At 44.1% G+C, this 26888-nt stretch overlaps 1 long non-coding RNA gene across 1 annotated transcript in view; it reads left to right on the top strand.

The window, feature by feature from the left end:
* The window catches only part of LOC137319276 (uncharacterized), a 92560-nt gene extending 72047 nt beyond the window's left edge, over positions 1 to 20513 (top strand). Inside the window, exon 3 of the long non-coding RNA XR_010962067.1 lies at positions 20011 to 20513. This is a non-coding gene — a long non-coding RNA (uncharacterized lncRNA). The remainder of the gene's footprint in view (positions 1 to 20010) is intronic.
* The last annotated feature ends 6375 nt before the right edge of the window (positions 20514 to 26888 follow it).

Raw genomic sequence — 26888 nt, 5'->3', positions numbered from 1 at the left:
GTTTCTATTTCTTATGTTCTTATGTTTCATGGCCCTTTTTTTGTTACCAAGTTCAGATGGAGTGCTGAACATATATAAAATTAAAGCAGTTCACTGAAACAGAAGAAAGCAAGTTATTACTCTGTACAGCTTGGTTATTACTCTGTACACGCTATAGCCCAGTACAATGTGCTACAAACAATTTGTACCAATAAACTTCAGGCAATTTGAAGCAAACACATATTTTGATTCTATACCCAGTACATCTTAAGTGTGGTGGGTGTACTATCTGATACAGAAGTTGCACATCGCTCACCCTAGTAACAAAATCCTTTGGCCTGAAACTAGACCTCAAAACAATCACATTCTTCTACAGAAAGAGTGAGAGAACAAACAGCTTAGAGTCTGGAGAAAAAAGACGGGGGGAGTTGAAATTGTTCAACGCCAGTAATGCAAAATGGGCTGATAACGAATTGGCAACCGTTGCACACCATACCCATTGACTTGTCAATGCAAAAGAAAATTGGACGCAGCGTAAAACGGGCTACCGATTCACTATCAGCCCGCTACTGGCGATGACCAATTTCATCCGCAGGGAATTTTACAAATAGGATTTAAGAGGAAAACTGGAAACCTGAAACCTGAAATAAAAAGTACGTTCCTCAAATAAGTCAGTGACTTTATTCTGAGTGTCTAAGCCATACAGGAATGACTCCGGTTCAATCACCAGTCTGTGCTGAGGTAACTATTGCATCTGGTCAGAAATAGGGCCTGTATAATTGGCTTCAGTTTCCCTGGACTAGGGAGCAAAATTTCAACTAGGCTTCCTGCTCCTAATTGCTATCCAACCATCCCTGCTGGAAGTGCTCACGTATGGATGTCAGGTGTGAAAGAAAGAACTTGCCTTGCATGTCCCTTGCCAGTGCATTACTTTTGAAGTGCAATCACTGATGTTGTACAGGCAAATGCAGCAGCCAATTTTCACACAGTAAAGTCCCACAGCAGATGAGATGAATAACCAGTTTGATTTGTTTTTCAGTGGTATTGGTTGTTAGAGGAATATTGGTCAGAACACTCGGAAAACTCCCCTCCTCTTCTTTTGAATAGTGGCATGGAATCTTTAGCATTCATCTGAACAGGCATTGGTTTAATGTCTCATCTGAAATAGAGTACCTCTGACAATGCAGCACTCCCTCAGTTACCACAGTGAAATGTCAACTTGGATTATGTGCTCAAATCTGTAGGAGGGCATGAACCCACAACTTTCTGACTCAAAGTTGAAAACACTACCAATTGAGCCAAACTAACACAAGAACAGATTGGGTTCAACTGTGATTTTAACAACCCCCACCACGGTTCAGTCACCTGACATCCACTGTTAAGGCTCACAAACAAACAATGGCCACTTGATCGAAGTAAAAAAGGACAACTGGTACTCCTGGAATCATACATAGCAAGACGTCAACACCTTCAGAGAGCAGGGAAGGGAAGCAAATTGTCAAGACAAACCCAGAAAATCCTGAAAATACAGAGCAGATTGATCATCACCTACAGAGAGAAAAGGGAGGTTAACATTTCAGAACAATAGAATGGTTATAGCACAGGAGGAGGCCATTCGGCCCATGTGCCGGCTCTTTGTAAGAGCAATCCGGTTAGACCATAAGACCATAAGAGATAGGAGCAGAAGTAGGCCATTTGGCCCCTCGAGCCTGCTCCACCATTTAACGAGATCATGGCTGATCTGATTTTTACCTCAACTCCACTTTCCCGCCCTTTCCCCATATCCTTTGACTCCCTTGATGATCAAAAATTTGTCTAACTCAGCCTTGAACGTATTCAATGACTCAGCCTCCAGTTAGTCCCATTCCTGTGCTCTTTCCCGGTAACCCTGCAAATTTTTTCCCTTCAAGTATTTACCCAATTCCTTTTTGAAAGCCACGATTGAATCTGCTTCCATCACTCTTTCAGGCAGTGCATTCTAGATCATAACTACTCGCTGCGTAGAAAAGATTGTTCTCATGTCGCCTTTGCTTCTTTTGTCAATCACCTTAAATCTGCGTCCCCTGGTTCTCAACCCTTCCACCAATGGGAACAGTTTCTCTTTATTTACTTTATCTAAACCCTTCATGATTTTGAACACTTCTTTCAAATCTCCTCTTAACCTTCTCTGCTCTAAGGAGAACAACCCCAGCTTCTCCAATCTATCCATGTAACTGAAGTCCCCCATCCCTGGAACCATTCTAGTAAATCTCTTCTGCACCCTCTTTATGACCTTTACATCCTTCCTAAAGTGCAGTGCCCAGAATTGGACACAATACTCCAGCTGTGGCCGAACCAGTGTTTTATAAAGGTTCAACATAACTTCCTTGCTTTTGTACTCTATGCCTCTATTTATAAAGCCCAGATCCTGTATGCTTTTTTAACCGCTTTCTCAACCTATCCTGCCACTTTCAAATATACACATATACCCCCAGGTCTCTCTTTTCCTGCAACTCCTTTAGAATTGTACTATTTGGTTTATATTGCCTCTCCTCCTTCTTCCTGCCAAAATGTTTCACTTCACACTTCTCTGCGTTAAATTTCATCTGCCATATGTCCACCCTTGCCACCAGCCTGTCTACATCCTCTTGAAGTCTATCACTATCGTCCTCACTGTTTACTACCCTTTCAAATTTTGTGTTATCTGCAAATTTTGAAATTGTGCCCTGTACACCCAAGTCCAAGTCATTAATATATGGTGAGTTTATTTTGGATAGGATCCTTCAATAGAATTGAGGGTCTAAGAAATGATGGTTTGCTATTTTGTGGTGGGGTAATAATAAGATGAGTTAAAAAAAGAAGAGTTAGACACTTGCTGTCCAGCCTCAGCAGTGTAGAGATCGTTGTGCTCTACAACAGTGACTCACTTTGATGATATCAGAATTGGAACTGAAGAAAGGAGAATTGGGAGGTCAGAGGGAAAAAGATTAGAGGATTAAAGGAATTGGGGAGAATTAGGTAGGTGTTCTGAAGAAGTATATTTGGATTTTCAAAAGTCATTCAACAAGGTGTTACACAAGATAAGGGCTCATGGGATTGGGGGTAACATATTAGTATGGATAGAGGATTAGCAAATGGACAGAAAACAGAGAGTAGGAATAAACAGGTAATTCTCAGGTTGACAGGCTGTAACTAGTGCGGTGCCGCAAGAATCAGTGTTTGGGCCTCAGCTATTTACAATCTGTATTAATAACTTAGATGAAGGGACCAAGTGCAATGTATCCAAGTTTGCTGATGATACAAAGTTAGGTGGGAAAGTAAGCTGTGAGGAGGACACAAAGGGGGTGATTTTAAAACAGAGCCGGGAAGGGGGGATCAAATTGAGGTCGGGAAACCCATTAGTACAGGTTTTCCGGACGTCCTTACAATTTTGATGTAAGGACGTCTTTTATTCTTTTTTGTCGGTTTCCCGTGCAACTGACCAGCTGATTAACAGGCTGGTCTCAGTCGGACAGAAGACCAGCCATGGAGAGGACATCTTCAGGTAAGTCTTTTGTTTGTATGGATGGGTGGGGGGGGGGATGGGTGGGCACAGGGGGCATATGGGGGCATGGATGGGCACTGGTGGCACAGGGGTCACGAGTAATGGGGGATGGAATCGGGGGTCAGTCACCGGGGGTGCTGTCAGGATCGGGGGTCATCGCAGGGGTCTGCGATCGTTGAGGGGGAGGGTCAGGGGTGGGAGGATCGGGGGGGGGGTGGGTCGGGGTCGGGGGTCGGAGGGGGAGGATTGGGGTCGGCGGTCAGAGGGGGAGGATCGGGGTCGGCGGTCAGGGGGGAGGATCGGGGTCGGGGTTAAGGGGGGGGATCGGGGTCAGGGGATTGGGGGGGATTGGGATCAGGGTCGGGGGAGGGTTGGGGTCTGGGGAGGATCAGGGTCGGGGGTCCGCGATCGTTAGGGGGTTGGTGCAGATAGGCTTGTTGGGCCTGGGGGAAGCACTCCTGCTCCTCCCGGCCCAGAAGCTGTGCCTTTCTAGGCACCTACCTGTTAGTCTCAGGCCTTCTCACCTCCTTTCACGAGGCGTAAAACAGAAGGCCCGGGAATCTTGGCCCCCCGGGGTTGAAATCGGGAATTGGTGAAAAATGGAGGCTTGAAGCCTCCTTGAAAGGTTTTAAGGCCCGACACACCTCCTGGGAACGGGTTGGTTGCCCGCCCAGATGAAAACCGGAAATGGGCGGGTTGGGGGCGGGTCTAAAATGGTAGCAATTTTCAATGCCTTCCACCCCCAACCCACCTGTTTTTTAATTTGAAAATTGAGCCCAAAGAGTGTGCAAAGGGATATAGACAGGTTAAGTGAGTGGGCAAGAAGGTGGCAGATGGAGTCTAATGTGGGGAAATGTGAGGTTATTCACTTTGGTAGGAAGAATAGAAAAACAGAATACTTTTTAAATGATGAGAAACTATTAAATGTTAGTGTCCAGAGAGATTTGGATGTCCTTTTACATGAAACACGGAACGTTAACATACAGGCACAACAAGCAATTAGGAAGGCAAATGGTATGTTGGCCTTTATTGCTAGGGGGTTGGAGTATAAGAGTGAGGAAGTGTTGCTACAATTGTACAGGGCTTTGTTGAGACCACACCTGGAGTATTGTGTACAGTTTTAGTCTCCTTACCTAAGGAAGGATATACTTGCCTTGGAAACGCTGCAACAAAGGTTCATTAGATTGACTCCTGGGATGAGAGGGTTGACCTATGAGGAGAGATTGAGTAAAATGGACCGATACTCTCTGGAGTTTAGAAGAATGAAAGGGGATCTCTTTGAAATGTATAAAATACTTAGAGGGTTTGATAGGGTAGATGCCTGTGAGGCTTTTTCCCCTAGCTGGAGAGTCTAGAACTAGAGGGCATAGTCACTGGATAAGGGGTTGGCCATTTAGGACTGAGATGAGGAATTTCTTCACTCAGAGGGTGGTGAATCTTTGGAATTCTCTACCTCAGAGGGCTGTGGATGCTCAGTCGTTGAGTATATTCAAGACTGAGATCGATAGATTTTTGGACTCTAGGGGAATCAAGGGATATGGGGATCGGGCGGGAAAGTGGAGTTGAGGTCGAAGATCAGCCATGATCTTATTGAATGGCTGAGCAGGCTTGAGGGGCTGTTTGGCCTACTCTTGCTTCTATTTCTTATGTTCTAAAAGATTAAGTGAAGCTAAGATACCAAAGAGAATTGCAAAGGTATTGGAATCATGAGGGTGAAATTCTCGGACAAAGAACGAAGAACAGAAATAAAAATAGAAAAGCTTAAGGCCATGTTAAACTTGAAATCCTTTGTGGTGAGAAGGAAGGTAGCAAAACTAGGACAGATCATTTGGAGTCAGAAGGAGAAAGATCAGAAAGGATGGCGAAAACTTGACAAACCGGACTGAGGTTGAAGGGAAATTGGGATCATACTGTTTGTGAGATAATGGTTGTTTGTCTTGTGTGTGTGAAACACAACTATCTTTTGAAGGCCATGTTAAGAGTGCAAGAAAATATTGAGGGTAATTTTAACCCCAAAATTGGATGGGTTGGGGTCAGGTGGGTAGTACAAATTGTTGATTTAATCAGTAGGACAGCAACCCGGCTCCAACGTGCTCACTCCTGGGTTTAACCCAGCCGTGTTTGGATGCGCGTGCATATCCGAAACCCGAATGTCCCATCCCCTATTAATGTCGGCAGCCGACTTGTTAAAGGGGCAAAGTAGGTAATTTAAACAATTTTTTGTGGATTCTGAACACGAAACAAATGTTACCTTACCTGCACGGGTTTTCCATGGCTTCTCAAACTTGCCAGTGAAACGGAGGCGAGATTCATGTAGAAGTTGATTTGGCCCTTTAAACCTGTGATTGACACATCTCAAGAAATGCTCGGGGATTGCAGCTGGTCTCTCAGGTAAACGTTTGGCTGAGAGCTGTTTGTGTTGGGTCTCTATTCACTCTTCCAGCCATCACTCAATTAAATTAAATAAACTGAAAATAATCACTTGTTAACATCCTGAATCAATGTTGAGTGTGTCCACAAGCTTATATTTTAAAGAATGATAACAACATCTGAAATATTGGAATATTCTGCAGTCAAGTTACTTGAAAGAATCATAACATTTTCTAAGAACTTGGCTGTCTTGCTAATAAAAATTGTACAACTCCAAATTAGTTCCCAGTTCTTATCCATTCTTTATCTTTGTGTGGCTCCATCTCTTCCTTTCTTTTTCTAGCTTTCTCTCTCCATCTTTGGCAATGGGCTTTCCATAGATATTTATTACAAGCTCGGACTCCCACAATTATTTGGATTGCGTTTCTTCCCACCCCACTTCCAGTAAATACTTCATCCCTTTCTCTAATATTCTCCTTCTCTATCATATCTGCTCTAATAAATCTATTTTCCACACCAGAGTTCCTAAAGGTCCTTCTTTTTCCTCAACTGAGTCTTCCCTCAGCAGTGATCAACAGGCCCTTTGCAGCGGAATATAATTGCCAGGGACAACCATTATGGTTTTCATCTTTTAATGCTAATGCTAGTGCTGGTGCTGTTAGGAAGTTCCAAAAATGAATATTACTTATATTGTACCTCCTTCTCTCCCCACCCTCCCCTTCCCTGTCCTCACCCTTTATCTGTCCTCTCTCTCCTCCCCATTCCTCCCCTTCATGCCTCTCCCTTCCCTACTCCTCCTCTCCCCCCTCACTCAGTCTGCTTTCACAGTTCTCATCCTCTCCCTTTCTCTTACCCCTCCCCTCCCAGTCTTGGTTCAAATATCTCCCTTGGTTGACCTGAAAAGTTGCATTGGTTTTGACTTCCTGTGTGCAGTACCAGGGGAGATTAACTAGCAAGAACTGCAACCAATGAGAAGAAATCTCTCCCCCTCAGCACCACCATTGCATCACTTTCTACATCCCTCGGTAGAATAATAAACGTTGCCCCCATTCAACTGAGCAAAAAAAAATAAAAATCAAACCCCACCCACTGAACAAAGATTGGGAACAAAGCCAATCGTATATATCCGGTAACAATCCCCCAAAAAATGATCATAAGGCCAAATGGATCCCCACAGCATACGACCACAAACACATAGCAGAAATTCCAGGTTAGGAAAACAAACCTTCTCCCCACCACTGAGCAGAAATTCTGGCATAGGATCACAAACTCTCATTCACCCCCAACCACCCCATCTCAGAAATTGTTGGTTAGGATATCAAACCAGCTTTCACGCCGAGACCCCCCCCCACCATTCTCCAATTGTCGAGACCCCTCCCCCCGATGGTTGAGACTCCCCCCCAATGATGGTCAAGACCCCCCCCCCCACCATGGCCGCCTTCAGCATCAGACCCCGTCCACCCATGTTCTCCACGCCCCACGATCTCTCCCTCCCTCCCTCCTCTCCAATTCCCAACTGCTTTCTCTCCCTTCCTCCTGACAATTGTAAACAATTTTACAACACCAAGTTATAGTCCAGCAATTTTATTTTAAATTCACAAGCTTTCGGAGGCTTCCTCCTTCCTCAGGTAAATGTTCAGGAGCTCCTCGAAGCCTACGCATTTATACATATAGAACAATACATGGTGTTTACAGAATGCCCCTGCAACTGCCCGTTGCCAAGGCAATCACCGTGTTCAGACAGAGAGGTGTCACCTGCAGAACCCCCGAATACACATTCAACAAAAAAACAAACAGGAAAAAAAACAGAGAGAGGCAGAAACATCCGGAAGGCAGAGAAAGCCAGCAAATGACCCATTATATTAAAAACAGATAACATTTGTTCGCTGGTGGGGTAACGTGTAGCGTGACATGAACCCAAGATCCCGGTTGAGGCCGTCCTCATGGGTGCGGAACTTGGCTATCAATTTCTGCTCGACGATTTTGCGTTGTCGTGTGTCTCGAAGGCCGCCTTGGAGTACGCTTACCCGAAGGTCGGTGGATGAATGTCCATGACTGCTGAAGTGTTCCCCGACTGGGAGGGAACCCTCCTGTTTGGCGATTGTTGCGCGGTGTCCGTTCATCCGTTGTCGCAGCGTCTGCATGGTCTCGCCAATGTACCATGCTCTGGGGCATCCTTTCCTGCAACGTATGAGGTAGACAACGTTGGCCGAGTCACAGGAGTATGAACCATGCACCTGGTGGGTGGTGTCCTCTCGTGTGATGGTGGTATCTGTGTCGATGATCTGGCATGTCTTGCAGAGGTTACCGTGGCAGGGTTGTGTGGTGTCGTGGACGCTGTTCTCTTGAAAGCTAGGTAATTTGCTGCGAACGATGGTCTGAGGTTGGGTGGCTGTTTAAAGGCGAGTAGTGGAGGTGTGGGGATGGCCATAGCGAGGTGTTTGTCCTCATTGATGACATGTTGAAGGCTGCGGAGAACATGGCGTAGTTTCTCCGCTCCGGGGAAGTACTGGACGACAAAGGGTACTCTGTTGGTTGCGTCCCGTGTTAGTCTCCTGAGGAGGTCTAAGCGATTTTTTGCTGTGGCCCGTCGGAACTGTCGATCGATGAGTCGAGCGTCATATCCCGTTCTTACTAGGGCGTCTTTCAGCGTCTGTAGGTGTCCATCGCGTTCCTCCTCGTCTGAGCAGACCCTGTGTATTCGCAGGGCCTGTCCATAGGGGATGGCCTCTTTGACGTGGTTAGGGTGGAAGCTGGAAAAGTGGAGCATCGTGAGGTTGTCCGTGGGCTTGCGGTAGAGTGAGGTGCTGAGGTGCCCGTCTTTGATGGAGATTCGTGTGTCGTTCGCAGCAAATTACCTAGCTTTCAAGAGAACAGCGTCCACGACACCACACAACCCTGCCACGGTAACCTCTGCAAGACATGCCAGATCATCGACACAGATACCACCATCACACGAGAGGACACCACCCACCAGGTGCATGGTTCATACTCCTGTGACTCGGCCAACGTTGTCTACCTCATACGTTGCAGGAAAGGATGCCCCAGAGCATGGTACATTGGCGAGACCATGCAGACGCTGCGACAACGGATGAACGGACACCGCGCAACAATCGCCAAACAGGAGGGTTCCCTCCCAGTCGGGGAACACTTCAGCAGTCATGGACATTCATCCACCGACCTTCGGGTAAGCGTACTCCAAGGCGGCCTTCGAGACACACGACAACGCAAAATCGTCGAGCAGAATTTGATAGCCAAGTTCCGCACCCATGAGGACGGCCTCAACCGGGATCTTGGGTTCATGTCACGCTACACGTTACCCCACCAGCGAACAAATGTTATCTGTTTTTAATATAATGGGTCATTTGCTGGCTTTCTCTGCCTTCCGGATGTTTCTGCCTCTCTCTGTTTTTTTTCCTGTTTGTTTTTTTGTTGAATGTGTATTCGGGGGTTCTGCAGGTGACACCTCTCTGTCTGAACACGGTGATTGCCTTGGCAACGGGCAGTTGCAGGGGCATTCTGTAAACACCATGTATTGTTCTATATGTATAAATGCGTAGGCTTCGAGGAGCTCCTGAACATTTACCTGAGGAAGGAGGAAGCCTCCGAAAGCTTGTGAATTTAAAATAAAATTGCTGGACTATAACTTGGTGTTGTAAAATTGTTTACAATTGTCAACCCCAGTCCATCACCGGCATCTCCACATCATTCCTCCTGACAGCCTGCCTGTCAATCTGGCTGGCTGTTGCATGGGAAACCCGAAAGTGAAATAATTTGCCTTCAATTGAATTGCGATCGCAGAATCCAGCACGGTCACTTGACTTCCAAATTTCCCATGCAATAATCTACCCATCCACTCAGTTCCGGCTCCATGCCAAAATCATGCCCATTGTGTAACCTGATACCTCCCCAGTAACACAGCAGAGCTCAGGGGCATAGTGGAGAGGAGGAATTAAGACCGTGCCCCTCCCCTCCATATTTTATTTGGTCAAACTGGTTTCAACACAATTGCTTGTTTTGTACAGTAGCTGAAGTTTTTTTTAAATAAGAGTTGCAATGCAAAATGTTTAGTGTTTTCATTGAAACATTTACTGTTCGCTTGAAGAGGCAACACAGATATCTCCCCGGGGCTTTTATAAACCTATAATTGTGAATGGTTTACATAGGCCTCATGCTAATTCCCCTTACAATATTTTTGATTACACTTCAAGCAGCCTAATTCAGAAGCTTTTAAAACAATTACTAGAAAACACCTACTAGGAGCAAGGGAGGAAGTTAAAAAGCAGGACCTCAAAGGTTGTAATCTCTGGATTACTCCCAGTGCGATGCGTTCGTGAGTATAGGAATAGTAGGACAAGACAGGTTAATGCTGGAGAAATGGTGCAGGAGGGAGGGCTTCAGATTCCTGGGGCATTGGGACCAGTTTTAGGGCAGGAGAGATCTGTTCAAGATGGACGGGTTGCACCTCAACATAACTGGGACCAATGGGGAGGTTAACTAGTGCCGTGGAGGAGGGTTTAAACTAATTTAGCATGGGGATGGGCACAGGATGAAACATTAAAGAGGAAAAACAAGGTGCACAGAGGACTGGGAGGGACAAACAGCACTGGAATAAAGAATAGTTCAGAAATAAGAGGGAACAGGCAGGGGGCAAATGTGAGGCAGTCTAAGGTTAGTTTGGAATGCATGTGTGTAAATGCATGTCGCGTGGTAAATAAGGTTGGTGAGCTGCAGGCTCAAGTCGCCAAATGGGACTATGATACAGTGGCAATAACAGAGACCTGGCTCAAACAAGGGGAGGATAGGGTAGTTAATATTCTCGGCTACGAGGTATTCAGGAAAGATAGGGAAGGAAAGATAGGAGGGGGTGGGGGGTGGCAGTATTGATCAAAGAAACTATGATGGCACTGGAAATGGATGGTGTAGTTGCGGTGTCAAAGACAGAAACTATTTGGTTAGAATTAAGGAACAATAGAGGAGCGATTATGCTACTGGATGTATACTATAGGCCACCAAATAATGGGAAGGAGCTAGAGGAGCAAATATGCAGACAAATTACAGAAAGATGCAAGAACTATAGAGTAGTGATAATGGGGGACTTCAATTATCTCAATATAGACTGAGACAGTAACAGTGTAAAGGGCAAAGAGGGGTTGGAATTCCTGAAATGTGTACAAGAGAACTTTGCCAACGAGGAAGGAATCCGTGCTGAATCTAGTTCTGGGGAACGAAGTGGGGCAGGTGGAGCATGTTTCAGTGGGGGAGCATTTGGGGAACTGTGATTATAATATTAGGTTTAGAATAGTTATGCAAAATGATAAGGAACAATCAAATGTGAAAATACTTGACTGGAGGAGGGCTAATTTCAGTGAGTTAAAAGGGATTTTGCCCAGGTGGATTGGAATCAAAAATTGTTAGGCAAAACAGTAATTGAACAAGGAGGAGTTGGTTCAGGTACAGGGTAGACACATCCCTACACGGGGGAAAGAAAGGGCATTCAAAGCTAGAGCTTCCTGGATGACTAAAGATATAGAGATTAAAATGAAACAGAAAAAGGAGGATCATGATGAATGTAAGGTTCATAATACAGTAGAGAACCAGGCTGAATACAGAAAGTACAGATGAGATCTAAAAAAGGGAATAAGAAGGGCAAAGAGAGAGTATGAGAATAGATTAACGGCTAACATAAAAGGGAACCCAAAAGTATTTTATAAATATATAAATAGTAAAAGGGTAGTCAAAGGAAGGGTGGGACCGATTGGGGACAAAAAAGCAGATCTTCTTGTGGAGTCGGAGGGCATGGCTGAGGTACTAAATGAATACTTTGCTTCCGTGTTCACTAGAGAAGAGGATGCTGCCATGGTAGCAGTAAAGGAGGAGTAGTAGCGATATTGGATAGGATAAAAATAGAGAAAGAAGAATACTTAAAAGGTTGGCAGTACTCAAAGTAGAAAAGTCACCCGGTTCAGAATGGATACATCCTAAGTTACTGAGGGAAGTAAGGGTGGAAATTGAGGAGGCTTTGACCATAATCATCCTTAGATATGGCGACGGTGCTAGAGGACTGGAGGATTGCAAATGTCACACCCCTGTTCTAAAACAGGAGAGGGATAAACCCAACAATTACAGGCCAGTCAGCCTAACGTTGGTGGTGGGGAAACATTTAGAGACAATAATCCGGGACAAAATTAATTGGCACTTGGAAAAGTATAGGCTAATAAATGAAAGTCATTTGTTAAAGAAAAATCATATTTGACTAACTTGATTGAGTTCTTTGATGAAGTAATGGAGAGGGTTGATGAGGGTAGTGCAGTTGATGTATATAGTGGACTTTCAAAAGGCATTTGATAAAGTACCACATAATAGACTTGTTAGCAAAATTAAAGCCCATGGGATTAAAGGGACAGTGGCAGCGTGGATACAAAATTGGCTAGGGGACAGAAAGCAGAGAGTAGTGGTGAACGGTTGTTTTTCAGACTGGAGGGAAGTATACAGTGGTGTTTCCCAGGGGTCAGTATTAGGACCACCGCCCTTTTTGATATATATTAATGACCTGGACTTGGGTATAGAGGGTATAATTTCAAAGTTTGCAGATGACACGAAACTCAGAAATGTAGTAAACAATGTGGAGGATAGAAACAGACTTCAGGGGGACATAGACAGACTGGTGAAATGGGCAGACACATGGAAGATGAAATTTAATGCAGCGACGTTTGAAATGATACATTTTGGTAGGAAGAATGAGGAGAGGCAATATAAACTAAATGGTACAATTTTAAAGGGAGTGCCGGAACAGAGAGACCTGGGGGTGCACATACACAAATCTTTGAAGGTGGCAGGACAAGTTGAGAAGGCTGTTAAAAAAGCATATGGGATCCTGGGCTTTATTAATAGAGGCACAGAGTACAAAAGCAAGGAAATTATGCTAAACCTTTATAAAACACTGGTTAGGCCTCAGCTGGATTATTGTGTTCAATTCTGGACACCACGCTTTAGGAAGGATGTCAAGGCCTCAGAGAGGGTGCAGAAGAGATTTACAAGAATAGTACCAGGGATGAGGGAATTCAATTATGTGGAGAGATTGAAGAAGCTGGGGTTTTTCTCCTTCGAACAGAGAAGTTTAAACTGAGATTTTCAAAATCATGGACGGTTTTGACAGAGTAATTATTTCCAGTGGCAGGAGGGTTGGTAATCAGAGGGCATAGATTTAAGGTGATCGGCAAAAGAGCCAGAGGTGACACGAGGGAACATTTTTTTACGCAGCGAATTGTTATGATCTGAAATTCACTTTCTGAAAGGGTGTTGGAAGCAGACTCAATAATAACTTTTAAAAGGTAATTGAGTAAATACTTGTAGGAAAAAAAATTACAGGGCTATGGGGAAAAAGCAGGAGAATGGGACTATTGGGTAGCTCTTTCAAAGAGTCAGCACAGGCATGATGGGCTGAATGGCCTCCTCCTGTGCTGTACCTACTATGATACTATGATTCTGTGAAAACACCACTAAGAAATCAACCACACTTAAAATGTGCTGGATTTAGTGCAATTGGTGTTCTACTTGGAATCATTCCTAAATTAACATTTAGATGTACTACACATAATGAACAAAGGAATTCTTGCCTCATTTTTCTGAAACCTGAAAGTCAAATTATGAAGAGACTCACAGAACTGAACCTGATTTCAGCAAATAGGATTGAGAGATGAGGTGTGCTGAGAGGAATGGCTAATGCAAATTTAAGCAGGTCATTTTACTTGAAGAGTGATTGCAGGACTGGAGGCCATGAGCATAAAATAAACATGCCCGAATTGAGACTAGAAATTCAAATGAGTTCTTTCTCATGTAATACAGTAGGTATATGGGATATACACTGATCAAAGGCAGTTAATGTAATGTTGAATTAACTCCTCGAAAAAAAAGTGACTATTTGGTTAAGAACAGGACTTCTCTGCTTCTCCCTTGCAACTCCCTCCTCAGCATGCCCTTAGTGCTGGCGCTCCTCTTCCTCCTCCCTTTCTTCACTCCAATAGAACGCGACTAGAGCAGCACCCGTAAACGAATTCTCCTTTTTTAAACAGAGAGTATCAAAGTCACAGTGCCAAACAATCTATTCTCAAAACCGTAGCCCACAATGAACTGAGAAAGTACCTGTGACTGCAGAAGCTGCATTTAAATCAGGCCTCCTTAACTTTAGGCACATTGATAAAGTTCAACATTTTTACCTCTCACCCAACCCTGTCCCGCCCGTTGGGGCATTGTGGGGGGGGGGGGGGTGGGGGGCGGTGGGGGTGCTTAAAATCGAGGCTAGTATTTCAGATTAGTTTTGAATTTACCCTCCTTCGAGTACAGGCCGGTTCTATTGTTCTAAGAACATAAGAACTAGGAGGAGGAGCAGGCCATACAGTCCCTTGAGCCTGCTCCGCCATTCAATCAGATCATGGCTGATCTTCGACCTCAACTCCATTTTCCCGCCCGATCCCCATATCGCTTGATTCCCCTATAGTCCAAAAATCTATCCATCTCAGCCTTGAATCTGGGGTAGAGAATTCCAAAGATTCACAACCCTCTGCGTGAAGAAATTCCCCCTCATCTCAGTCTTGAATGGCCGACTCCATATCTTACGATTATGCCCCCTAGTTCTAGACTCTCTAGCCAGGGGAAACAATCTCTCAGCATCTACCCTGTCAAGCCCTCTCAGAACCTTATATGTTTCAATGAGATCACCTCTCATTCCTCTGAACTTCAGAGAGTATAGGCCGATTCTACTCAACCTCGCCTCATAGGACAACCCTCTGATCCCAGGAATTAATCTAGTGAACCTTTGTTGCACCGCCTCTAAGGCAAGTATATCCTTCCTTAGATAAGGAGACCAAAACTGGATGCAATACTCCAGGTGAGGTCTCACCAATGCCCCGAACAAGTGTAGTAAGACTTCGTTACTCTTGTACTCCAACCCGCTTGCAATAAAGGCCAACATGCCATTTGCCTTCCTAATTGCTTGCTGTACCTGCATACTAACTTTTTATATTTCTTGTACGAGGACACCCAAGTCTCTCTGAACACCAACATTTAATAGTTTCTCACCATTTAAAAAATATTCTGTTTTTCTATTCTTCCTGCCAAAGTGAATAACCTCATATTTCCCACGTTATACTCCATCTGCCACCTTCTTGTCCACTCACTTAACCTGTCTATATCCCTTTGCAGACGCTGGACAAAATTAATTAGCTTTTCATGGTCTACATTGTTTTAAAGACAAACACATTAACCAGTGTGCTAACAGTAGCACAGAGGAAATGAAACCCCTATAGGTTCCAATTTAAATAGACTAATGGAAATGTCTTCTGTAGAATACAACTGGTCAGACTTGAATAATCTAAGTTGCAATGTTAGACTGGTGCCCCCCAAGTTTGGCTATATTACTTCAGTGGGGCATGGAGAAGAGTTTTAACTTCTTGGAAATTTTATCTCTCGTTATTTTTTAAATGGTGAGAAACTATTAAATGTTGGTGTTCGTGAAACACCGAAAGTTAACGTGCAGGTATAGCAAGCAATTAGAAAGGCAAATGGTATGTTGGCCTTTATTGAAAAGGGGTTGGAGTAAAAGAATAAGGAAGACGTGCTGCAATTGTACAGTGCTTTAGTGAGACCACACCTGGAGTACTGTGCACAGTTTTGGTCTCCTTATCTAAGGAAGGATATACTTGCCTTAGAGGCGGTGCAATGAAGGTTCACTAGATTGATTCCTGAGATGAGAGATTGAGTAAAATGGGCCTATATTCTCCGGAATTTAGAAGAATGAGAGGTGATCTCATTGAAACATAAGATTCTGAGAGGACTTGACAGGGTAGATGCTGAGAGGCTGTTTCTCCTGGCTGGAGAGTCGAGATCTAGGGGACATGGTCTCAGGATAAGGGGTCGGCCATTTAGGACTGAGATGAGGAGAAACTTCTTTGCTCAGAGAGTTGTGACTCTTTGGAATTCTCTACCGCAGAGGGCTGTGGATGCTCAGTCGTTGAGTGTATTCAAGGCTGAAGTCACGAGATTTTTGGACTCCAAGGGAATCAAGGGACATGGGGATCGGGCGGAAAAGCGGAATTGAGGTCGAAGATCAGCCATAATCTTATTGAATGGCAGAGCCGGCTCAAGGGGCCGTATGGCCTACTCCTGCTCCTATTTCTTATGTTCTTATGTTAGTCACATCCCTGAAGAGAGAAATAAATTGGGGAGAGGCAGTGTCATCAAATACTGTACATGAAATATTCAATTGTTCAAATATTCTCCTTGTTCCAAACAGTCTTATTTTCTTGTGCAATTTGATGAGCAGCAACTTCAATTCTTATTATGAATGCTCACAAACTGAAAATGTGTCAGTTAATGCTGGGGAGTGTATCAACCACATTGCACATTTCATCAATAATCATCCATTTCACCTCGACGTGTCCTTGAACGCTCAGGAATGATCAATTCAGATTCAATTAAGGTTACATACGAATATACGAAAAATGATGGACAGGAAAAGACCTATTGGTCCATCCAGCCTGTCCCATATAGTTGGGATGTCTTAAGCATCACAATAAATACACACCCATCCCACCCAGAAGCCAAGTAATCTTCTAGGAGAGGCGAAAAACCAGATTAAGGCCAATTAGGGGGAAAAGAACTGGAAAATTCCTCTCCGACCACTTTAGGCAATCGAAAGCTAGTTCAGGAGAGCATTCTGGCCCTCATTAATGTAACCAGGTCCTGGGGAGGAGATCTCCGCCCCAGCCAGAAATAGGTCCAGCTCTCGCTTGAAGGAATTCAGCGAATCAGTGTTCACCGCATGAACCAGCAACCTGTTCCACAGGGCCACTATTCTCTGGGAAAAGAAGAACCGCCTAACATCCAACCTAGTTCTGCCCTTATATAACTTAAAATTGTAACCCCTTGCCTTTCCTAACCTATTTAGTTGAAACATTTATCTGCACAAACACAATCTAATCCTTTCATCATCTTATAAACCTCAATCAAATCACCATAAGTCTACACTTCTTTAAATTATAGAGGCCCAGCTCTTTGTGAGCCTATCTGGATAATAAGATGCTTTAGACTGGGAATTAATCTTGTGGCCCTCCTTTGCACCTTTTCCAAAACCTCAATATCACCCACCATGTGAGGAGAGCAAAACCGGATATAGTAATAATCTAACTGAGGCCGAACGAATGTCTTGTAGATGGACAAAATAGTAGGCTTTGTTTTGTAATTAATTGTAGTAAATACACCCAAGCACCCTGTTCACTCTAGCTATAGCTTCATGGCATTGGTCATGAATCTTTTAGAGATCTATGCACTAGAATGCTCAGATTTCTTACTTTCATTACTGGCTTTAGTTATTTTCCCTGAAGGGTATATGTATGTTCAACATTTGCCTTTCCCAGATGCATAACACTGCACTTTATGACGTTAAACGTCATTTGCTAGTAACGGGCCCAATCCCTCAGTGCATCTAAATCTGCTTGTAGTAGTCATGCATCCTCTACAGTCCTGACATATCTTGGTATCATCTGCAAATTTGCAGATAGTTCCCCCAATGCCTACATCTAGATTATTAATGAAAATAATAAATAGCAATGGTCCTAACACTGATCCCTGCGGGACACCACTCCAAGAAATTTCAAATCTACAACCACTTTCTGCCTACGGGCTTTCAGCCAGTTTTCAATCCAGCGCTGTAGATTACCACTAATTGCAGAAGATTCAATCACATAGAAAAGTCTCTTATGCGGTCCCTTATCAAAAGCTTTCTGAAAGTCGTGGTAGACAATATCTACTGGGTTTCCCTCATCAACTACCCTGGCGACTTCTTCAAAAAGTACAATCAAATTGGTGAGACAGGAACTTTTTCAGAAGCCATATCGTGTGTCCTTGATATGGCCTTCCCTGTCTAAGTATTGTGCATCCCGAATAATTCCCTCAAGCATCTCCTTTACTGAAATCAAGCTAGTGGGCCTATAGTTACCCGGTTCTGCCTTATCACCCTTTGTAAAGATTGTAACTACTCTAGCCTCCTTCAAGTCTAAAGGAACCATCCCAGACTCCAGTGAGCTATTAAAATTACAGGCTAGGGGCTCGTATAGCACTTGTCTTATTCCCTTGAGGACGCTCAGGTGGCTATCACCCGAGTCGGCAGACCGATATATTTTGAAGTTCCTAATTCTATCTAAAACAATATGTTCACCTATATTAATATTAACAACTTTATTGATAACTCCATTTAATTCTGTCAGTTCGGCATCATCAAGTGAAGACTGAAGCAAAGTACTCTTTTAGTATCTCTGCCTTACCCTGAGAGTCATTTATAATCTGTCCTTGAGCATCTTTCAATGGCCCAATACAGTCTTTGAGGGTCCTCTGACTCTTCACAGAGCTTAAAAATCTTTTCAAATTGCTACCACAGTTGTCCCCAATCCTCTTTTCCATTAAATTTTTAGCTGATCTAATAGCAGCTGTGGTTTTTGTTTGCTGTTCCCAGTACCTGTCTTTGTTTCATTGAATATAATGTGGCTTTAATTTATAAAAATATTTTTGTTTACATCTTATTTGTCTTTGTACATGACCATTCAGCCATCTTGGCTTTTTCTTACTACACTCCCTTCTTTTGACATGGCTTCCACGTGTTCCTAAAAACTTTACATTTATATTCCGCATCGGTTTCCTCCCATCCAGTAGGATTGACCAATTCACCTGCTCCAAATCCTCTGTCATTTGAGTAAAGTTCACCCTTCTGAAATCGGGAATAAATCATGAATTAATCTGGGTTCCTGGTGATCTTGCTATAAATTACTATTGGAGCCAACAAAAGCTTCACACATTTGTATGATTATATGGGCCAAGAGCATTTACTTTAATGGGTTAATACCATAGTTAAAAATAGCAGGCAGAGGAATCTGCATGAAGCATTTGCCAACTAATCCCAGTAAAAAAATTTCAACTCATTTACCTTTTGGTACCTTTAGTTCCAGGGAGCAAAACGAAAATCTTTCAGAAAGCACTGAGTGAAATTAAATGGTTACTCTATGGCCCCAATTTTATAGGGGGATCGGGGGACGGGCACAGTGCTTGCGAGCCCCGAAGCTCCCAGGGAGTCCAGGGATGTGGAGGCCCGGCTGATCTTAATGCCTGGGCCTCATTTCCATAACTTTTATCAGAGTCCCGTCCAAACCCGCACACTACCTGGCCGGCCAGCGGGACTGGAAGATCCAGGACGCCTCAGCCAAGGACCTGGGTGATCGATGGTAAGGAGAAGGAGGTGGTCGGGGCGGAGGGGCGGGGGTGTGAAGATGATCGGGGGAGCAGGGAGCCCGAGACAGTGGAGGCCCAAGGCTTCCTTGTGAGGCCCAGAGAGCTCCTGGCCCACAAGGAAAGATAAAAACACTCACCTCCAATAACAAATGCGAGGAGCTCATGGACTTCTTTGTCACTAAGTTTGAGACCATCTGTTCAGCTGATTCTGCCGCTTCTCTCCCTTCCCCTAGCTTAACAAAGAGAAACCATTATCTCACAAACTTCCCCCAAGATTCCCTCTTATACAAGCCCTGAACTCGCATCTTTCTCTAGTTTTTCTCATATCTCCCGTCACGCCCTCTCTGAGCTCAATGTAGGTCAGTGAGCACGGGGATGATGGGTGAACGGACTTGGTGTGAGTCAGGATACAGGCAGCAGAGTTCTGGATGAGCTCAAGGTTATGGAGGGTGGAAGATGGGAGAGCATTGGAATAGTCATGTCTAGAGGTAACAAAGGCCTGGATGAGTGTTTCAGCAGCAGATGAGCTGGGGCAGGGGCGGAGACGGGAGATGTTACGGAAGTGGAAGTAGGCAGTCTTGGTGATGGAGCAGATATGGGGTCAGAAGCTCATCTCAGGGTCAAATAGCTCGGTGAAAAGGTTGTGAACTTGGGAACGGTCTATGCTCCTCCTACTCCATGAGCTCGGCCTCTGCTTGGAGTGCCAGGTTGTGGAATCACCCTGATATTTTCCACCTTAACAGCCACTTGTGGTTCACGTTGAAAAAAATTCTTCTGACTTTCCCCTTCTACTGCCTCCTTTGTTGTTGGACTATAACCTGGTGTTGCAAGATTCCTTACATTTGTCCTTTTTACAGATTCACCAACCAGTGGAAACAATGGGACAGAAATTGCGCAGAACGGCATGGCAACGATCGCCGCAGCTCCTGTGAAATAAATTTACCAACATACGATTTCCACGTTTTAGTGCGTGTGCAAATTCATGAACTTGCTCCTTCGATTCGCCATAGAAAACGGAAAGCACTTTAATATCACCACCAGACTGGTCTCTCACACAACTCCCAGGGTCCACCTCAGAGTGCCGTTGACTGAGACCTAGGAACAGGTTATCTGCCTGACCTTTCTCTTAGCCACAGTTGATGTGTAGCCTATGATATCAGAGAAAAGGGAAGAAAATAATTTGAAAAAAGGTGACTCAACCCAGTATTGTTTGTTACTAAACGCACCACATATTTCAACATGCTTCCAATAACGCACTTCAGTGCTTGTCTGGTTTATTAAAGAACGCTGTCTCTAAGCCTTAGCCTTGTGGATGCTGTGCTCTTTTGAACTCCAGCAACAATGATCAATATTATAACAATACCCTAATAAAAATTATTTTAACTAAAAAGTGTGTTTTATTTTCAGTGGATCACTATCTCGCCATGTATTGGTATAAAAAGTCTACCCAAGTTTGGTAAAAAAGGAAAACTTTTAGTCCACTTACTCTGTTAGGGGGGAAAACTCCAGCCACGATCTCCTCAAATCTTTCCTGCCTATATACTGCTTTATTTTGAAGGTTAGTCCCATTGGCATTCCTGTCATGTGATGTGACTGCAACTGTTACTAATCCAAGGGACTCAGAGTAAGTTTGATTTAAGTTTACTTTTTTGAATAGAAAGCAAATTTTGCACATTATAAGTGGAGCACAATCAGACTACATTGCACAATCTCCCTCTATGCTCTTCATTCCTCATTAACTGCTGGTCCTTGCTTTATGTTTTGCTCCCTTAACTTAAGTTCATTAGTGCAGACTAAACACTCTCCGCTTCTTTACTCATCACAGACAAAGTTATCTTTGTAATGGATACCTAAGTGGCAAGATTCCCCTACACAGATACTCATTTCCTTGTTGTTTGAGGCCCTGAAATTACTTTGTGGGATGTTGATGTGCATCAAGCATTCATCTGAAATTTCACTCTGCTGTTTTAGCAGAAGTGTTACACACTTAAAATATGTTCGCTACAACACTAAAGTAGCAAAGAGGAATTTTCAGATGAACACATTAAGCATGTGCATGCCACTATCTCACAATTTCTGAGCTTATATCCTTTCTAATTTTCTTTTAATCCCATTTCTATTTTCTTATCTAATGGAAAAGTGACAATGACACAGAAAGGAGTGTGCAATACCAAGCTATTGTGGGGCCAGCTCAGTTCTGGACGTACAACCAACTTACCAACTGGCATTTCACTATCCTTTCCTTGATTATTTCTTTCACTTTTCCTACCTGCCTTTCCATCTATTTATTCATCCATTTACCTATCTCTTGCCTTCAATAAATCCATTTACCTTCTCTGTTTTAGCAGAGGTGTACTGGGCAGCATTTATGCCTCAACCAACATCACTGAAACAGATTATCTGATAACTCTCAATTCCACTATAATGTGTGCAAATTGGTTGCCACTTTTGCCTACATAACAATCGTTATGTTTGCCTACATAATAACAACACTTCAAAAGTACTTCATTGGCTGTGAAGCATTTTGGGACATCCTGAGAACGTGAATGGCGCTATATAAATGAAAGTTGTTGTTTATCCTTTCTTTTTTCATCCTTTAAAAGATGGTAGTTTTTAATCTCATGCTCCTCAGCAAAAGTGAAATTGTCTCTAAGGCATTGGAGTGGATTCATGGACCCTGAGGAGGTTAGGAACTACCACCATTTTCATTGTGTACTAAGCTATCTGAATGCTTATACAGTCCCTACTGCTTATAGTGGGCACGTTGGTGTTAAGGCGATTAGCCCGCTATAAGCATTGGATGGTGTATCATCTTTTAGAGTCACCAAGAGAGAATGGGGACAGAGAAGGAAACAAATGGCTGACTGTATTCCAATCTATTCCCGCTATTATTGTTAACAAAATTTAACGTGGAAAGGGATCAACAGATGGTTTGTCCAGGATTTAAGTGAGGGGTTTTCCATTGTTCCCAAATTCCCAACTAAAGAATCAGGAGCTGGTAAAAAGCAGGAAATGCAGGAGGACAGAAAATCTTAAACCTTTGCAGCAGTTACTGATAACTGAGCCATGGGTGGGATTCTAGTTCAGAATGGGTGATTGTTAATGAGAGAGATCACGGGCACAAAACAGACACGGACACAGAATGATACATGGAGGGATTTAAATACAAATATAAGGAGATGTGAAAAATTTATTGAACTGCCCGAAATAACCAGTGCTTAACATGTTATAAGCGGCGCCTTTGTAACTGACTCCTATGGTACTGGAAAATGGTTAGCAGTATTTGCCTGATATATACGGCTGCCCATGATAAACATGGACGTTGTAAGTGGTGGGGATTGGACCTATATATGTATATTCTGAAATTTGTGAAGTTAATTCTCATACAAAGATAACTCTCAATTCCACTATGAACCTATTTGTGCAGTAGAATCTTATGAATACATTGTACCTGTATATACTTTCCCCCAGCATTATCTGGTTATAATATATTTATCCTGCTCTTTTACATGTTCAATCAAAAGGAGTTTGTACACAGAATAATTGGCGCACGCAATGGAGTTTGTTGGCACGTATGTACATGTTTGCTTTATCTGTTTAATAAGGATAGTCAAAGTGGCCTATTTTCTAACACCAGCTAATATATGTGATTCACATGACATTTCTCTGTAGCTATACCTTTGGGGTCACTTTATTCTGACATTGAATTATGTTGTGAATAACCTGTTTACAAATCAGCTTGAGCACATTTTGTTTGGCAATTTAAATGCATCAGTTTGATCTGGTTGCCAAGTCAGAAAGGAATGCTGCAGCACAGAATAATCCAAGCACAGTACAATAAGTTTGTCTATACTGGTGTGTGGGCTGGTGCATTTGTACTTTCGGTTAGATTGAAATACTCGTATTCTGCCACACATGAGAGAGCGCTCAGGAGATTGTTTTAAATCCAAATCTATACTGAATATTCCTCTAATGCCTTTTAAAAAAATGAGGTTGTCATTTGAATTAACTTGAATGCTCAACCTTAAACACCAGCTTGATAAGGTTGAGCATTCTAGTTAATTCAGATGGAAATTTCAACTAGTCAGCTCTGAGTATATCTTAAATTTTAAGTTTGCAAAGCCAAGGAGACAGCGGCCTATAAATTTGGCAGTGCAATGCCCGTTTATCGGGCGTTAAGCAGCCCAATAAGTTCCCAATATGGAGGGCAGGAAGTATGGGTGCAGTTCTAGCTGGAAATGCGCCACCCGGCGTATTGGTACAGGTGGTCATGCTGGTGGCAGGAGCTGGCAACATTCTGAACTCTGCATAATTTATTTAAATTGGGGTCCTGTGCTTCTTGCAGGACCCGTTTTCCATTTTCAATTGCCCCAATGTTTCACTCGCAACGTGCTGACCTCACTCAGCGCAATGTGGTGCAAAGCGTCAGGAAGGCCCCCTCGCCAGCACTATTTAAAGGCATCATGCAGTACACTTACAGGTTAGTTGCTGGTCTAGTATTTCTGTCCACTGTCTGACATCTAGGTGTTTTTTGTTGTGTTATATCACCCTGGATAGTTCACTTTGTCTGCACAGAGGGAGGTTTTGCTGCTCTTGCAATGTTGTTCTTTGCTTCACAACTGGTATGGCTGCAGACATGGGTAGTCTCAGAGGGCTACATTTGTAGCTGGAGGACGAGGGGGAGCAGCAAGGAAGACACCACAGAGCAGGAGAAACTGCCAGAAGAGGGAGGAGGAGGAGGGCACTGAACAGGAGGCCATATCCACAGAGTCTTCAGGGAGCAATTCTCCTACATCAGCTTTACTAAGGAGCAATGTCTCAGGCACCTTCGCTTAACCAAGAAGGCTGTCACCGAGCTGTCACCTGCTGCAGCCACAACAACAAAATTTGATACCGAGCCACATAAGGAGATATTAGGACAGGTGAACAAACGCTTGGTCAGAGAGGAAGGTTTTAAGGAGCACCTTGAAGGAGGAGAGAGCGGTAGAGAGGTTTAGGGAGGGAATTCCAGAGCTTAGGGCCTAGGCAGCTGAAGGCACAGCCGCCATTGGTGGAAAGATGAAAATTGGGGATACGCAAAAAGCCAGAATTGGAGGAGCGCAGAGTTCTCAGAGGGTTGTAGGGCTGGAGGAGGTTACAGAGATAGGGAGGGGTGAGGCCATGGAGGGATTTGAAAACAAGGATGAGAATTTTTAAATTGATGTGTTGCCAGACTGGGAGCTGCTGTAGGTGAGCGAGCACAGGGATGATGGGTGAACGGGACTTGGTGCAAGACAGGATACAGGCAGCAGAGTTTTGGATGAGCTCAAGGTTACGAAAGGTGCAAGGTGGGAGGCCAGCCAAGAGAGCATTGGAATGGTCGAGTCTAGAGGTAACCGTGGATGAGGGTTTCAGCAGCAGATGAGCTGAGGTAGGGATGGAAACGGGTGATGTTATGGAGGTGGAAATAGGCGGTCTTGGTGACAGAGAGGATATTGGGTCATAGAATCATAGAAAGTTATGGCACAGAAGGAGGCCATTCAGCCCACTGTGAACAATGCCAGCCGAAGAAGAGGTATCCAGTTTAATCCCACTTTCCAGCACTTGGTCCGTAGCCCTGTAGGTTATGGCACTTTAAGTGCACATCCAAGTAAGGGTCAGAAGCTCACCTCAGTATTAATTAGGACGCTCAGGTTGCAAAAGATCTGACTCAGCCTCAGACAGTGACCGAGGGATGGAGTCGGTGGCTAGGGAACGGAGTTTGTGTCAGGGACCAAAGACAATGGCTTTGGTCTTCCCAGCAAATTTCGGCTCATCCAATGCTGGATGCTGGACAAGCAGTGTGACAAATCAGAAGCAGTACAGCCTCAAACCAGGGCATGGACAGCAGTGCCTGTGGCTGTTAAGGTCACAGTCATCCTCAACCTTTATGCCACAGCTACTTTCAGGCTGCAACAGGTGACACCAGCAACATCTCACAGTTTGCAGTGCACCGATGTATCAAGGAGCTCACCGGGGCTCTGTGCACCAGGAAAAACACCTATATCTCCTTCCCTATTGACAGAGCGAAGCAGGACGAGGGAGCATTAGGTTTCACATGCATCGAAGGCATCCCCAGGGTAGAGTGTGCCATTGACTGCATACAAGGTGCCTTGCATGCTCCCTATCACCAACCTGGCATGTTTATCAATCAAAAGGGATTGCATTCCCTCAACATACAGCTGGTTTGCAACCACAGGCAGTGCATCATGCAGGTCTGTGCCAGATATCCCGGCAGCAGTCATGATTCCTTAATCCTGCTCCACTGCTTTGTGCTGCCTTTATATCAACCAAAAGCAACACTTCCGCTGCTTGGACCATTCTGGAGAGCTTTGCAGTACAACTGAGCAGGTGTGCAGATTTTTCTTCGTCTGCTGCATGATCCATATCTTCGCCATCATGAGGGACCAGCCCTTACCACCACCTGCAAACCAACAAGTTCAGGAAGAGGAGGCGGAGAGGCAGTGCTCATCAGAGCCCCTATGCTAACAATCCGACAATCCTTCAATCCTTACCACTCCTCTTAAAACCACCATCCAATTGCCTTCCTTCACTCCAAGCTTATTGGTCCTGCCCTTACTTCACGACAAAGACAAATACCAAAACCAAATCCAGATCAAAAACAAAACAAGTCATGTCAGAATTGACCAAAATAATGATTAATCACCCTCGTGCAAGCCTTTGGTGCCTGTCTTGTGAGCTCTTTTTCCTTCAGATGACTTGGAAGACAACCTCGAGCAGCTCTGGGTCTAGAGGCTTCAAACTGCAGCATCAAATCACAGAATCATAGAATGATACAGCACAGGAGGCCATTCATCCCATCATGCCTGTGCCAGCTCTTTGAAATTAGTCCCACTTGTTTGCTCTTTCCCCATAGCCCTGCAATTTTTTTCCCCTTTAAGTATTTATCCAATTCCCTTTTGAAAGTTACTATTGAATCTAATGAGGAATTCCTAATGGGGAATGGGAAGGCTGATTTAGTTGAAGTGCTCCTCGATGAGCTGGTCTCAGAGCTCTGGCAGATAGGGGCTCTGGTGGTCGCTACCTCTCTTCCTCCTCCTTTTCTTGTTGCTGCCCAGGTGCTGGTATGGGCTGATCCCACAAGATGCTGAAGTTGTGTGACATACTTCTTTGGTCCTACCAATGTCTTTAGTTCCCACATAGACTACGACAATGGCTGTTTAACTCAGGCTGCCCAAAATTCTGTCCTTTCAGGCAGTGCATTCCAGTTCATAACAACTCGCTGTGTAAAAAAATTCTCATCTCCCCTTTGGCTCTTTTGCCAATTACCTTAAATCTGTGTCCTCTGGTTACGACCTTTCTGCCAGTGGAAACAGTTTCTCCCTATGTACTCTATTAAGACCCTTCATAATTTTGAACACCTCCATTAAATCTCAAGAAATTTCTTCACTCAGAGGGTGGTGAACCTGTGGAATTCTCTACCACAGAGGCAGTGGAGGCCAAGTCATTAGATGTATTCAAGAAGGAGATAGATATATTTCTTAATGCTAAAGGGATCAAGGGATATGGGGAAAAAGCGGGAACAGGGTACTGAGTTAGACGATCAGCCTGATCATTTTGAATGGCGGAGCAGGCCCGAAGGGCCGAATGGCCTACTCTTGCTCTTATTTTCTATGATTCTAACCATAACTTCTCTGCTCTAAGGTGAATAATCCCAGCTTCTCCATTCTCTCCACATAACTGAAGTCCCTCATCC

This window comes from Heptranchias perlo, chromosome 3, assembly GCF_035084215.1.
Source record: "Heptranchias perlo isolate sHepPer1 chromosome 3, sHepPer1.hap1, whole genome shotgun sequence".
Lineage (NCBI taxonomy): Eukaryota > Metazoa > Chordata > Chondrichthyes > Hexanchiformes > Hexanchidae > Heptranchias > Heptranchias perlo.
Note: the sequence above shows the minus strand (reverse complement) of the source record. Positions and strands in the feature narration are given on the sequence as shown.